A 13,155-nucleotide genomic window follows, 5' to 3' on the forward strand; every position below is an offset into this window, starting at 1 on the left:
CGCATAACTCTGTGGTTATGAGACACCCTCAGGAATCTTTGCTGTGGCCTGTGGCTGGTGTCTGTAATTCGGTACTCCAAAAGTTCTATGAGGTGTAAAAATAAAGGAAAATAAAACCTAAAACCTCTGATGATTTGTAATAGCTTTGTGTATCTTTAAACTGGCTGCTGTGTGTGTGTGTGTGTGTGTGTATGTATGTAAAAGTGTGTGTGTGCAAGTGTGCCCGTGCGTGTGTTTGCATTTGTGTGCAAGTGTGTAAGTGTGTTTCAGTGAGGGAGACAGAGAGAGGGGGGTGGTAGGGGGCAGAGACAAGCGAGGAGAGAGATAGAGAGAGAGAGAGAGAGAGAGAGTGAGAGAGAGAGAGCGAGAGAGACAGAGTGAGGAGACGCAGATGCTGAGATTTCCATTTACCCCCCAGTTCCACGTTCATTACGAATCCATCCAGAGCAAAGTGAACGTTAAGACGGTCCAAATTAACCCTGAGAATGACAGAAGCAGCCTCAGCTGTCTGTGGTATCACTTTCCATCCAAATGGTATGGAGGGGGGTCCAACAACTGTCACCCTGACCTTGCTTCTCTGCACCACCACCACTCTCCACTCTCCACTCTCCCAAGACTCACCAGAATCTCTGGGGTGGGGTGGGACAAGATTACCCAGGTTCGCAATCTCTTATGACTCCAAACACAGAGCCCCTTCTGCCATCTGTCAATCACAGAGAGCGATACTGGGGATGACTATGACAGCGATGAGGCGTATGGCTTATGAAGACGCTAGCATGTTAACATCTCGGAGTATGTCTCCAAGTGGGCTTATATATAAGAGGAATATAGTGTGTGCGTGTGTGTGTGTGTGTGTGTATGTGCCTCTCTTGCCTGTTTATTTGCTGCCTGTCACCTTGAATTATGACGGAAGGTGACAAGCAGTCGGCCAGAAATAAGTGGCTGATTAGCGAGCCATGTCTGATTCCCAGCCGGTCGCAGCACTAGGATGGGCTGGGGGGGGGGCTAAATGTCACAGAGATAACTCACATACTTTCCTCCATCCACTATATATTTTCCATCTGATAAGTGCCATACTACACTTCCCTCTGTCCACTTCTCTTCCATGTATCTTCATCCTGCTTTTATCCCCTATCTGACTGTCCCCATCTTATGCTGACTTTATCCTCATATTTCTTTTATCCTTCCTTCCTCCCTCCTATCCCATCTCCATCTTATATTCATAAAAAAACATGGAAGCGGCTGTCTGCTGTCTTGAGCTGAAACTTCATATTGGGCTTTGCCTTGAGCCCTGTTAGTTGTTACAGTTGTCTGGCCCATCGGTAAGAGAGGTGACCTGGGAGCTGCCGAGGACAGGGGCCCATAGTCCTCCTAATGACAGACATGAGCTGTTGCCCTAGAGTGAATTAAGTCCATACATGTCAGATCTATACTGTATACACAGAGAGTGGGTGCTCCTTACTGACACTGATCTGACATCTTCAAACTCAAGCTACATTGTCTATGGACTGTGAGTAGCAAACAGGAGCCATGAATTAAAGCCAGAACTGTGTCTTCACATTAGACTGGTATCTGATCCTTGATAGAGGCTACTGTAGTTTCAACCAAGGCCAAGCAAGAGAGTGAGTAGAGGGAGGGAAGGTCCTTGGGGGGATGCTGGAGGGTGTGTGAAGCAGTGGCCTGCGTGCCGTCGGCCAGCCGCCTGAGGGGGAGGCACATGGTGCCAACAGCTGCCATGGTGAAACGCTAACCCCACTAAACGTTCAGTCCTAGTAAACAACGCTGGGCTGAACACATGCCAATGGGGGAGCCGGGGTGAGGAAGGGTGAAGAGGGTGAGCGGGGCGACCCAGCTGACGCCGTGGAGAAAGGAGAATCGACCTCTGTGAAATGGCCTATTAAAGTGTGGTGGTCACCATTCTGGGGGGCCAACGGAGGACAAGCGTGTGAGGGAAACTCAAAACCCTCCTTGACAAACTGAGTACTGAGCAGGCCACAAGCCGCAGACGGGAAGCTCCAGATTCAGGAGATACTTTCATTGGCTGTATTTACACAGACAGAACACACTGCATGAATGAAATACTGAAGACGGAGACTTTTATTTCCCCTGCCTGGCCCCGACACTAACCATGCAGAGCACTCTTACGTTATCTTACAACTAGATTATAGTTGGAAAAAGACTTGAACTCAAATGCAACAAATATGTCAGTTGTGTGAGTTCCCAAGCTCATGGTAAGTATCCATCTTTGCCCCTCCACAATGCATTTAGATCCCTCTATAGCTCTTCATTTACCTTTTTAAATTGATAGATGAACTGCACTGTGAGGAGCCTGTGGCAACACTTTGGAGCTGCTGAAGGTTCCCATGCTCCCAGGCCCTCGAGGGAGTGGCGGCAACAGATGTGACGTCTACACCCCTCCCTCTGCCAGTCCCTCCTTCCCTCAGTCTCGCCCTGCTAAACTTGTAAAACAATCCATCTTCCACTTGTAAAAACAGTACTTTCTACTTCTGTCCTCCCTACCCATTACTCTCACTTCTGTCAACATTCATCAAAACATTCATCTCTAACTTTGTAATCCTAATTGATGTTTAAATGTGTTACAGGACCGTTAGAATAATCTAATAAGTGCATTCTGTACTTCAGTGAGATCCCCGTCTCTCTCTCTTTTTCACATCTCCCTCTGGCTATCGTACACACCCACGTACATACACACTCTCTCTCTCTCTCTCTCTCTCTCTCTATCTCTCACACACACTCTCACACATACACACAGACACACACACCAAATACATAAATCTCCTGTATTAGCAAATCAATAAAGAACAGAATGATTATAAAGCCAGAACTCTGTCTTCGATTGAGAAATCTAAATTCCATATTATTTGAAAGGAAAAACTGATTCTGAATCAGCTTTCTTAATATGAGGCATATCACTACAGTCCCTTTCATCCATGTCCACTGGCTAGTCAAGCAAATTCACCATTCACCACTCTTGACTGGTCACCCTGGCAACACCGCCCCCATGTGGTAGTGTTTCCAGAGCCTGAGGACATTGTTAGTTCCTACTGGCTCACATATTAGCATCAGTCATGTAAGCATACTCATGAAACTGTGCTGTTTGGTTTGGCTTAAGATCAACCAATGCATCAGTACTATTTATTTTATGGGAAGATTAGATTCAGAGTCCATGAGTCAGTGTTATTTAATTAGGCAATGTAGGAGAATCAGTAAGATCCAAGTTCCCCTAAAACAAGCCCCACTGAGTCAAGCTGTGATTTAGATGGGCCTTGATGTTCACCCAAGGGCGTGACTTCAGGCTCTCAGATCCTCCTAGATGTCCGTCCTCCTGTCACTATGGCATACATAACAATACCTTTGAGTAAGTGAATGTCAAGAAGCCTCACTCAAAAATAATATGCCATATGACTCCAGTATCATACAGTATGTACAGGACATTTAAGGCCAGTAACTGTGATACTTTCAATGGTTCTGGATCACGCTGTTCCACGAGGTCCCAGCCTGAATACCAGCAGTGTTTCGTCTCCTATGCACCGTCAAAGTTCATACTTGTGCACGGTTTATTATGAAGGGATTTGAGAGATTTTCTAATAGGAGTTGTTCTATCATCACCATAATCTTTGCATCCTGTAGTCCCGATCCAGGCTCAAACCTGCTCATAGAATCTTTTTATCATTCTGTTAACCACAATTGTGTGTGTGTGTGTGTGTGTGTGTTGATATGTGTGTGTCTGAGAAACAGAAAGAGAGAGAGGGAGGGAGTGCATGCACACCTCTAAACCTAAATATTAGTTTTTTCTAAGCGGTCCTCTGTCTTTTCACAGTATTATCTCTATGCTGAACTGCTATCTCAGCCATCAAACATCTGCCAAGCTTGACAGCTGTGCACATGAATACGTGCCCGAGCAAGGATAAGATGCTAAACATGAACTCACCCAACTGCTATTGTTCAGTGAGATTCAGGGGCTTATCTGGAGTTTAGACCATGGTTAACCAAACATTTACCACTCTCCTGCCTTTCCTGCAAACACTGGCTTAATGACGCGGCAGACAAAGAGAGACTCTGAGGACAAATGAACCCTCTGTGACTGGTACAGCACCCATGGGAAGTGATGCAGGCTGCAGATATTGCTGACTGGCCAAGGAAGACATTGTTGAAGTGATGGGGTTTGTAATTTCATAAAGCTTTTGGTCAGAGTCAAGTGAGCAGAGTGTTGAGTGCCTCTTCAACTGAACCACTTCAACTGTCTGTTGTCATTTTAGGGGAGTTTTCTGGTCCTGGTCTGGACCCAAATATAAATCATGAGAACAATTATGGTTCCCCAAATTATAGAGAGAGAGAGAGAGAGAGAGAGAGAGAGAGAGAGAGAGAGAGAGAGAGAGAGGTCGTGGTGCTTGTGGTGTGTATCTGTAGCTGAGTGGGTGGTGGGGGGAACATGTTGTTAGTTGTGGTGGGTGTGTGTGAGAGAGAGGGTGCATACATTCATGCATGTCTGTGTTAAAGAGCAATCTGTGCAAGAGTGCTATATCGTCAATTATATTATTGTAGTAACTGCTAGATAATGTAATAACTTGTAAAATAATACAATAAAATTTCCCTCTAAATGAGTCACAAAAGGAAATAAAACTTTTTAATGCCATAATTTGACATACAGTGTAATAAAATCACATTAATACATCAACTGGCAATTTTAGTAGATGACTCTAATATACTTTTAACAGATGATGTAACAATAATATGAACTACTAATGTAATAATTTGAGCCATTACATTCTTCTTATTCTTAGTTATAACATTATTAGTCAATATTATAATTATATCATCACTTAGAACTATGTTACACCCCTTATGAAGTAATAATAGCTGGGCACCTAATGTAGTCATGTGACAGTGTTATTACATTCTCTGGCAATTTATTACATTACAGGTTTTACTACATTTTCAACCCACTTAAAGGGACATTGTATTTCATTTTGACATGTTATTACATAGTCCGGCAGGTATTACATTATGAGTAGCTTTAGGGTTCAGGATTACTCAACAGAGTCTACCTGGACTCTGTTGTAGCTGTTGTAGGATGTAGCTCCGTGCCAAGCCAGGGGGTTTTAGGTGTAAACTTGGAGGTCTGTTCCAACCTGCCCTGTTGCCCATGGTCTCAACACACACTCTGCTGGGAGGGGAGGTTTCGGTTGACAAGTCTGAGCGAGAGTCAAGGAAAGGGAGGTGTGTGAACAAGAGAAAGTTCCATGTGTATCATCAGTGTTTGAACTCTGAACTGAAACTGTGTAGTCCCTCTCTCGTTCTCTCTCATTTGTGTTGTTTAGATACTAAGGTGGACCATTTTCTCTCCTTTAAAAATGAAGTTACATTTTATTTATTTGCACAAATAGTTTAAGCAACTACATAAAATAGCCCAAGCCTTCACACAGATTACCTAGATTAGATCAAATATAGCAGGGCAAGTGGCAGGATGGAAACTTGGATAATGGCAGGCTCTTAAGTTTACATTCAGACAATTTATACCTGTATACTATTATAAAGTTGGAACAATGCCTCACATTTATCATCATTAATTATATCTAAATATTTTGAGTACTAATAGTTCATTTTGATACGTATTTCACAAATCACTTATTTTGGAATAAAGACTGTCCATAAAGAATGAGAAATTGCTGAATAACTACTCGTGTGTGATAATAATATGCATCAGTCTTATTACAGGAGTAAGATGTTTTGTAATTAAATTATCCCTAATGAACTCACAAAATCACAATTATAAAACAAGTCAGTGACAGAGCCATAAAAGGTCTGTACTGGTAACTAGGCCTTCTTCTATTTTAGAATCCATCTAGAATATGTGCATTGCAGAAAAACACATCTCTTACAGCCAACAAGTCTCCTTACAGCAGGGGTTTCAAACCATGTGCCATGGAGGGCAGAGAGCATGCAGGTTTCCATTCCAACCAAAGACCACAGCAGGTGATTTCACTGATCAGCACACCTACACCTTCAGCCAGAGAGGGAGAACTAAACGGTGAAATCACCCGGTGTAGGTTTTGGTTGGAATGAAAACCTGCAGACTCTCTGCCCTCTGTGGCACATGGTTGCCCATCCCTGCTTTACAGAGGTTAAGTTCTTATGAATTTGTTGTTGCATTTTTATCCAGCAGAGGGCAACCTTCTAAAAGCAGCTGAGTTTCTAGGCTACCTTGTAGTTGCCAAAAGAGGAGATTTCATTAAACGATGGGAGGCCAGGAGGTACACTAAATTATTTCCAGTGCTTACTAAAGTTAGAAGTTTCCAAGAAATCTTCATAGGATGCAGTCTTCCTTTCTCTGTTGAATAAATCAAGTATACTGATAATATTTTCACTCCATCTAGGAAGGAATAGAGATGTATTATAAATAGTTTAAACTGATGTCAACGTTGAGTATTCAGGTAGGTTCTTGCATAAATTAGCTGCTGTATCCTATATGAATATTCACAATTATCTAATCTGGGACACAATACAGTAATACCCTATCATTATTAAGCACATCTGTAGCAAAACAAAATTGATTCCAAACCTTAAAGTACAGAAACGTATTTTATTGCACCAAAGGCTTTGCAGCAGTCCAGGATAAGATATAAGAACTGTAGAGCCAGAGTAACCAATCAGTAGCTACGTTTCATTAGTCATTTGAATTCATTGTGATTGGCCGTTATTTATTAACATTTGAGGATTTAGACTTATTTTTGAAATTAACTAGTAACTTGTAATTAACTAGGCCTACTTAATAGTATTACTCACTATTCTGTGCAATGTTTATTGTTTTTTATTAGTGAGCTAGCTGTAGGCTAGATATGTCGCTCTAGCACAAAAGAAAATAATAGCAAATAGCCTATGCACAATCAAAAAATTCAATACAAGAATCACAAAGGCACAAGGTATGAGAAATTAAAAAATCAAGGACTGGGAAATGGACATCTACTTTTTTTGGCCTTTCTGTTCATTTTTTTCATATGTTTCATATGTTCATGATTTTATAAATAAAGTTATTAAAGTTATTTTTTCATATGTTTCAGTGATTTAAAGTAGTTGGCAAAATCAATTATAAACAAGGTGAAAGCGGGCCTGTTAAATGACTAATGAAACGCAAGGTTAGAGATAGGTAAGAGATGCTTTATCGCTCATTCAGGAAGCCAGTTTGGACAGTAGTTTACCCGAGTTTACCTCGTTCACACAACCATCCAGTCAAAACAGGGAAGAGGCAGGACCTCGGACAAGCAAAGATTATGTTCCCTGAACGAAGATTCACCACTCTCATAATGGCCAGAGAGGGTGCTCGAAACCACTAAGTGCAAAATGAATAGAGGTCAATGGGGGATTCCACAAAATCTTAGCCCATTGCAATTTGAAGCCATTATCAGAAAAAAAACGCCTGTGGGGAGGACTACATGCAGAGTATACAAATCAGTGTTTGCTAAAGGATATTCCTATCCAGTCTAGAGCCTAAGCTAAAGTAATTCAATAACTGTTTCAAGGTGAATACTGTGACACATATATTTACATTGTATATACTGTGTGTATACATGTCTTTGTATTGCAGAAATGAATGGAGACCGGTACAAGGAACTGATGCGTTCCCTTGAAAAGGCAGGCGGCTGAGCGCAGATGAGCTGAGGATCATTGCAGACCAGATTGTAGAGGACCACGGGGGCATGGTCACGGAGGAAAAAGACCAGCTGGATGCAGAGCTCGGACAGTCTCAACTTAGCAATGAGCAGCAGCAGGAGGAGGAGGATGAGGATGAGGGAGAGGTGGACATGGACCCTGTTCCTCAGGCAGGGACATCGAGGTCACCGAGGACAACGAGGGCAGCGAGGTCGGCGTGTAGACCAGCTAAAAAGTGCTTTGCTGACTCTTCCCACTTCCCTTCCTACAATGAGCAGGATGTACAGGCGCCAAAACCTCTGCCATTTACTCCCCGCCGCCCACTTGGCATAGATTTGAGTAGTGTACGTCGTGCAGTCCGGTCAAGTACCAATGCCATGTTACGGGAAGTAGATTTTTTCATGCTGTTTTTTACACAGGCTGTCGTTGCTGAGATTTGCGGCTTTTCAAACTGACAGGGTTGGGACCTCATGTTAAACTGCCCGTCATATGCAGGCAGTGATAGCGGTTGGGATGAGGTGATTCTGGATGAATTTTACAGGTCATGGGGCTTCTCATTTACATGGGCTTCACCCATCTCGCTGACATTCAGCGTTACTGGGAAACGAAGTCGCTTCAGGGCTTCAGATGCTCATGTCACGAAATCGTTTCAAGTCTCTGCTGGCAGCTTTGCATGTTGTAGACCCAGCCTCAGAGGATAACCAGGACCGTCTTAGGAAGCATCGTTATCTTTTGGATCACCAAACAAAAGTGCACCGAGCTGTTTCAGCCAAATCAGAATCTAGCCATAGATGAGCGCATGGTAAAATCAAAGGGGTGTTCAGGGTTCAAGCAGTATATGAAAGGAAAGCCAACTCGTTGGGGTTTCAAACTGTGGGTTATTGCAACATCAGACTCTGGGTATACGCTAGACTTCAACATTTACATAGGAAGTCTTGGTGGCCATGTTACTGACTTAGCATCAAAAGTAGTAGAGGCCTTGGTACAGCCTTTCAAAGATCAGGGCCACACATTTTTTTTTTGATAATTTCTATACATCTCCGGCACTCGCGGCTACATTGCGACAACTTGGGATTAATGCTTGATTAATGCTCAAACAGAAAGAATTTCCCTATACAATTCAAGGATATCAAACGTTGGGAGCAGGGCCGGTTTTAGCCTGCTATATTAGAATGGGCTGGTAGAAATAATAGGTGGGCAACTTGGGCGGTAGATAGCCCAGAGCTTAGAGAAGCAGACTAGTAGTCCGAAGGTTGCCGGTTCAAATCCCTGGCCAGACGGCACAAAAATCTGGCAAAATGGCAGCTGGCAACCAGAGGGTTGTCAGAGTCAAGAACAGATGCAAGCTCCTGCCATTGTGCCCTCAGGCCTCTCCAGCTTGTGTTTGTGTATGGGGTCTTTGGATGGGTTAAATGCAGAAGATTAATTTCCCCATGGGGATTAATAAAGTAGTATTCTATTCTAATTTATAAAGAACAATTTGAAGCAGTGAAATTGGGAGGTAGTGAAGCAGCATTTCTAAGTTTGCTGCTACCCTATGATTTGAGTCATTGGAGGGCAGATTGATTTACCCTAAAATAAAAAAAATCCATCATCCAGATTTTAACATAATCAACTCCATAACATTTATTTTCATTGGATGAGCTTAGTTCTCAAATAAAATTAAAAACTAATCAAGGGAGACTTCTCACCATAGCCAATATTTACAAAACTAGAAGGTAGTCTTGGGGCTTGGCTCGCCGAGTAGAGCGCGTGCCATGGGGCTCAGTCCTTCCTGCAGCGACCAAGGTTCGAATCCGGCCCGCAGTCATTTGCTGCATGTCCTCCCCTCTCTCTCCCATGCCTTCCTGTCTCTCTCACTATCTCTGTTTAATAAAGCATAAAAATGCCAAAAAAAAAGTATATATATACACACACATAATCCAACAGGGCAAAATCTTTTTTTCTCTTTTTTTTGACAAACATGAATGTCTGTCACTCACTGACTGACTGACTGACTGACTGACTGACTGAGCGATCAAGTTACACCATTGGTCAGCCGTGGCACGTGGCACATCATAGGATCACAGAGCCAGACATTTCAGTTTCGTTTTCTCCGCCAGCTTGTTTCTCCGCTGACATCGGAAGCCCGTTTCTCCCACACAGTAAGCAGGCTGACCAATATCATGCATGTAAGCTGAAGGTAACTGAAGCTAAAGTAGAATCTATACAATTATATCATATCGCCGTTTATTTTGATGCATATGCGCGAGCTCAGTCCACCTGACAGCCCTCTGTTCTGTCGGCGGAGAGAAAGACAAAGACAAGCATGGAGGTTTCGAAGCGCCGAGGGCTTGCTGCCGACCTTCCACCAGTTTCCCGGGGGCACGGTACCGGCCAGTGCCAATAGATGGGCGCCGATTTGTTCCCGGTTTGTTCACTGGGTGTCCGGCGAACAGCGTTTTTGACACCAATGGGTAGCAGAGCAACTGCCACTTGGATCGGGAGGATCAATGCGGGCCGTGGGCGCGGTGGAGAGGACAGCGGCGGAGAGAGGAGACGGGACGCGCTGGAACGGAGATCAGTATGGATGTATGGACTATTATAGATACATCCAACAGCAACCTGAAAATCCATATGTACAGTATATCAGTCATATATCTATTTCTTTTTAATCTATATATCTGTTTCATTTGGACATTTCCTGACCAACATTGGTTTTGCAACAAGAATTTCATTTTTCAGAGTCAGACTCACATCGTCTGCCGCAGTGCCAGCAAGCACATGCAGAGGGCGCGACAAGGTGGAATCTAGAAATGCACTATTTGGGTACAAGACTGGATATGGCTGTCATTAGGTCTACATTCTTCTTGGAAAATCGGTTTTCCATTTATGAAATGGCCCTGTCAAGGATGTTGAGCAGGGATCTTTTCAGAGACTGAGAGGGGGTGATGTATCTGATCTGTATGACAAACAGTTGAGAGCACAACATTTTCACCAAGGTGTTTACTCAATGTTCTCCTTCTCTTTGGAAGATGTGAATCATCCCCAGCAGGTGCCTGAGAAAGCTCCGTCCAGCAATCATCTTTACAGATGTCTTTTAAGGACTCCAGTGATGCACCAACAACCTCACAGTTCTGAGACTGTAGAATTGCATTCGCTGGTTTCAAGACACCAAGCACCCGCACTAGAAATTTGCCAATCTCAAAGAAATGATGCCTTTTAATTTGAATTAACAGGCCTGATGCCTCAGTGCACAAATCAACTGTGGCATCATCATCCTCTGAGATCTCTGACAGGATAGTGAGAGGACGGTCTTCATTCTCAACAATGCACCTTGTCACATCATAGTGGCTTGTCCAGCGAATTTCAAGCAGTCTTTTGAGACAAGGAGCATCATACTTTTCTGACACATAGTGGTGACGGAATAAGTTATACAGGGAACAAGAGAGGTCGAAAAACTTTTTGGCACAAGGCTCACCCGGCATGGCATGCACAACCACTAAGTGTAACTGGTGGTTATAACAATGAATGTATGGAATATATCTAGCAAGCTTCTTTTGAAGCAATGCTTGCACACCACCTCATACTCCACTCATCACCGATGCAACATCATAACACTGGCTAACTATGTAGTCAGCACTGTAGCCTTGTTGGTGCTGTCAAGACGGCACTGTACTAGACATTTTTTTTCTAATCTGCTTAGCCTGCTGTCAAGCCTGCAGATTCACTTGTCCATTCACTAGTCAGATTTGTATTACTTAGGAATTATCTACATATTGTACATTGTCCTTTTGTTGCTAGTGTGAATTTTATTTTCATTGTCACATTTTTGTATTTCCTAATACATTATTATTACTTGTTCCCAAAAGTTTGCAGGTTATCTGCCATACTGTACAGTAATGCATAAATATGCATTTATTTTGTTATAAACTATTGTGATTACTGTGATTGAGTACTATAATATGATTTTTTTAGTCTCTTTATTTTTCCCTAATAAAGTGTGTGTTTAATTGAACGCATAAAATGTAAATTTCAGTGTATGTGTCTATTAACTTCAAATTATAGTCATTGATGTCTAGTAGTTGTTTAAAAGCAGTAGAGAGAGGTGGCTATGTGAAATGTCACTGAAGTTAGAATTCTAAAGCGTTTTCAACATTTTTTCCACCCTTTGAACAGAAAATGATAAATACATTCTGATTTCTGTTCTGTATTACCCACAAAAGTTTGGACAGTTCATACAGTTTCTCTCTAATTTGAACATAAAATGGTGGAAAAGGCAAGTCTTTCTGAGAGAACTGACTTTAAGACTCTTTTTTCGGTTAAAATGTTAGATGTTTTCTGTTAATTTAAAAGATTGACTACAATTAAGTATATCATGATTTATACCATCTGAAAGTACTGTCCTCTTGACATGATGTATAAACTTGTATTGTATGATATTGTCTGAGCACACAGAAAGCAGTTGTACACACCAACGCCTCCTAGTGGTACAATTTTGGAATTTTTATATGGACCAGATAGGGTTAAACCATTCTAGGAGATTGCACCCTACAACGTAACAGAGCTGCCTGAACCTTTCACCGTGGGAAACAAGCACTCAGGCCTAGACTTCTTTTAGGATGCACCACACATAGGCTACATGTCTGCTTCTTGAGAACAGGGTCATGGATGACTCATTTCACCATATGGCTTTTTTCATTGTTCAGTAGACCACTGCGTGTGTTCTTTGCCCCACTTTACTCGCATAAGCAACATTTTTTAGTGGTACTTAGGGATTCGCACACTACAACTCGACCGCAGTATCTCTCTCTGTGTTGCCTGCTCCTAGATTCACAGCTGCTTTTCTGTTTTTCCTTGCATCTCAAACCACCAGAGAATGAACAGTGACCCCTAGGTGATGATGTCATTCCCTCAGTTCATGGCCAACGTCACCTTAGTCAACGTTCCTCATGAAACATCAGCAAGTTGACCCGACTTTGTCACTGAAGCTCCTGCCAAATGCACCCAACAATCAGCCCTTTCTCAAAGTCATTGATATCTCTTCTTCACGCCACAGTAGCCAAAGCTGGGTTTGCCCAGCATTTTTATTCTTGGCTTTCAGCATGATGGGATGTTAACTGCCTCTTAGGGAGCACACCTGTGTGGAAACACCTTTACATCCCTCCCTTATTCAAGTGTTTAATTTATTCTGATTCTGACTATTTACTCCGGCAGTTAGCTTACCTGTGGCTGGGATATAAAACCTTGTGTGTTTTCTGTGGAATTTTCACAAATTTATTGGAATTAGATTTATATAAAATTGCACAAATGCAGAATAATTTTGGCATATAGATAAGTTGATGTCAATATATAAGCCAGAGAGATACTGGTTCTTTTCACTTGTCAATTAATTCTCGCTGGCTCTGCTAAAAGCTCCTTTAACAAGCCCAGCCCTGTGATGACGCAACAGTTGTTTGGAACTGTGACGCTGCTTGTACACGTAGCCTAGTAGGATGTGTTCAT

The sequence above is a fragment of the Centroberyx affinis genome, unplaced genomic scaffold (assembly GCF_046629955.1).
Source record: "Centroberyx affinis isolate AG114_WGS23_722 - 3 ecotype Tasmania unplaced genomic scaffold, CSIRO-AGI_Caff_v1 ptg001948l_1, whole genome shotgun sequence".
Classification (NCBI taxonomy): domain Eukaryota; kingdom Metazoa; phylum Chordata; class Actinopteri; order Beryciformes; family Berycidae; genus Centroberyx; species Centroberyx affinis.